This window comes from Colobus angolensis, unplaced genomic scaffold (assembly GCF_000951035.1).
Source record: "Colobus angolensis palliatus isolate OR3802 unplaced genomic scaffold, Cang.pa_1.0 Scaffold68, whole genome shotgun sequence".
NCBI classification, from domain to species: domain Eukaryota; kingdom Metazoa; phylum Chordata; class Mammalia; order Primates; family Cercopithecidae; genus Colobus; species Colobus angolensis.
Window position 1 is genome coordinate 7,678,938 of NW_012120487.1, and position 3,509 is coordinate 7,682,446.

Consider the following 3,509-nt stretch of genomic DNA (forward strand, 5'->3'; position numbering starts at 1 on the left):
TTCCTGAGCTACAATGTTCTCATCTGTCAACTGGGAATAATTCTGCCAGAGTCAACAAGGAGGCTAGCTGGGTTCCAGGCCAGAGAAGAGGGGCTGGGGTAGGGTGGTGGGCTGCAGAAAAGATCCTAGAGGAATTGGGAGATTGAGTTTGGATGCATGAGTGACAGGGAGAAGAAAGGGGCATGACTAGCACTTTTACTTCAGAATGGACTAGTGGAAGATGAAGGTGGCACTTGAGGGAGGGTGCTGGGAGGCTGGCAGGGGACATGGTGAGTTTAGTTCAGGAATTCAGCAGTTCTCCAGGGCTCTCCAAGTGGAAACGTTCAGGTAATAGTTGGGGACAGGGTTAGAGGATAGCAGTTGACATATGCTGTTGGCAGACGGGGGAAGGAAGATTCCAATGGCGGGAACAGCAGGGCCTGAGACATAGCGTTATCTCCTCCCAGCGCCCCATCATGTGCCCCAGGTTTAACTACCGACTCAGGGAGGAGTTTGTGGGGGCAGGCGCCTGGCTGCAGCTGGCCCCCGTCCCTGGTGGTACCACCCCAGGTCTACCTCTGCTAGTCTGTTACAGCCTCAGTTTTGAGCACTGGAATTCCACTTTATCTCCCCAAAGGTCACCTTGCCCAGGGCCTTGCACTGGGGATGGACATTCCTCACATTCCGTGGCCCTCACCAGGATGGCAGGCCCAGGTTTCCAACTATCCTCAGCCCCTCTTGGCAAGACGCATGGAAGGCTTACTGTGGATCCCTGGGATCCGGGCCAGGGGTCTAACCAGCCTGAGTTTAAATTCCTACTCTGCCTCCTACCAGCTGAGTGATCCTTAGGCAAGCTACCTTCCTGAGCTACACTGTCCTGTCCTCAGCTGCCAAGTGGAGATAGTTCTGCCAGGTTGTGAGGGGCATCTTATGGTGGAGTTTTTGAAAGCACCGAGCTCAGCGCTTGGCATTCAGTAGCTGCTCTATACTGTCGCTCCTCCTTTGCCTTCCCTCAGGCTCTATTTCCTCTTTTTTTTTTTTTTTTTTTTTAAGACAGGATCGCACTCTATCACCCAGGTTGGAGTGCAGTGGTGTGATCTCCACTCACTGTAACCTCTGCCTCTTTGGGCTCAAGCAATCCTCCCACCTCAGCCTCCCAAGTAGCTGGGACTATAGGCATGTGCCACTATGGCCAGCTAATCTTTTGTAATTTTTTTGTAGAAACAGGGTTTCCCCATGTTGCCCAGACTGCTCTCGAACTTCTGAGCTCAAGTGGCCCGCCTGCCTCAGCCTCCCAAAGTGTTGGAATTACAAGTGTGGGCCACTGTGCCTGGCCTGTTTCCTTATTTTTAAAGGAGAATTATTAATATATTACCTCCCATGACAAGTAAGGGACTGGGCACGTGTGGGATGTGATGGCCAGGAGGTAGTTGTGTGGGAGGCCTCAGGATTCCATCTTCCCCAGGGCCAGAAGCTGGCTGTGGCTGGAGGCAAAGATTGAGGTGACCTCAGCTGGTCAAGGAGGACACTTGGCTACAGCCTCTGTGATACGGGTGTTGGCAGCCATGGGCTGGCCAGGCCCTTGGTGGGAAAGGCTCATAGGAACAGAGGCAAGGGAGCCCATATTCCCAGGTAACTGGGCTCCTGCTCTGAACTCTATTTCATAGAGATCCCCGATGCCTTCCTCCAGCTCCACCACTCCCTACAAGGTGAGGTGTGCCCCCCTTGAGGTGAGGGGATATGCCCACCTGGGGCCCAAGCTCACCATTCTAGATCACATTTCGGGTATCTGAGATCTGGAATTCCCTGCCCCAAGGGCTGTGAGCCTGTTCCCAGGACTAGGGTCTGTCCTCCCAGTGGACTGTGCTATAGGCATGTGCAAACCTGCACCAAGGGGTGCACCAAGGAGCTGTTGGGGGGCAGGAGGAAATTAGCTCAGGAGCTTGGATATGGGGGCTGGGGTCCAATGCATGCACACAAGGACGCTTGTGGTAAGGGATGAGGCAGGTGGGAAGAGACGGAGGAACCTGGTAGGAGGACTGCCATTTGACTTTTGTCCCAGGCTGTGATGTTAGGGGTGGGCCATCTGCTGGAGGGCCTGGTGCCAGGGGAATCCCAGGGTGACAGTTGGAGGCTTTGATTCAATGGTGGGCAAGTGTTAACAGCAGATTCCCAGACCCTCCCTTGGAAATGCATATTCCTGATTCTTAGGGATCCTGGAATTTATGTTTAACAAGAGTGCCTTCCTTGTGCCAGAGGCCATGCTGGGAGCTGTGTGTCCAGCATCCCATTTAATTATGACAGTAATCCTGCATGGTAGGTTCCAAGGAGGAAACTGAGGCTTGGTGAGAAGACTTGCCTAAGACCTCACACAGATAAACATCCTCCTTGTATATACTATCTCCTTGTATCCTTCTGCCCTGCTCTGACTCCAAAACAGCCCTCTAAAACCCCAAAAAGCTCAGAAACACAATGGCACACATAGAGTTTGTGTCAGCACTCCTGAATTTCTTTTGGACAGATTCCACTTGGACCCCTGGGAAAGGATACTTAGAGCTCAGTTGGAAGACTGGTCCTCCTCTTTTGGAGGACTGAAGTCTTCTCAGTTGGACAGCACCTCCGACTCTTGCTATACACATACAACTCCTCATCTTCCTCCCCACCCCAGACCTGCCCCTCTCCCTGCCACCCTCCCAGTGCCCAAGCCAAGCACCTGAGCGTTCTTGTCTGTTGCTACATCCAATCCATAGGTCACCATTCTGCCATGTTACTTCCTTAGTAACTCCTGATTTTTTCCCCACTTCCAGTGATTTTGCATCTGCCCTTGTTCAGGCCTTATCTTTCAGAAGGACCATAGGTCCTTCCAAGCCATTCCCCATATGGCAGCTAGAGTGGTCTCTGGGAAAGGAAGGGGCCACATCACACCTCTGTTCAAAATCATCCATGGCTCTTGTCCCAGGGTTCTCCTTCTAAAAGTCCAGTTCTTCTACACTCCCCAGCAACACTCAGGGGCTTTGCCCATCTCCCTCCCCACCCACCTACCCTCCCATACTATTTTCCACCTTTGTGCCTTTGCTGATGCTGTTCCTCTTCACTTTGGCTTCCTCAGTAACTACTACTTCCTAAGATTCCAGCCAGCCTCTCTTGCTGCCCTAGGCTAGGTTAGGGCACTCCACTTCTCCCTCTTGTAACACTTGCCCCTGCAGTAGTAACAATAACTGACATTGACGGAGCGCTAACTCCATGCATTTTTCTTTATTGACCCATTTACTCCTCCTCATAAGCATTCTCTGAGGCAGGTTCTATGATCACCTGCATTTTCCAGATACGTAACAGGTTAAGGGGAATGCTTGCAGTCACACTGTTTGGGGACTGGAACCCAGGCCAGCTGCCTCCAGAAAGCTGGCTTCTAATTCCAACATGCTGCCTCCAGCCGCAATCGGTGGGGATTCTGGGGTCTCTCCGCCTCCAGGGTTAGAATGTGAGATCGCGGAGGGTTGAGTGGCTTCTGCCCCACATCCTGCGGCCAG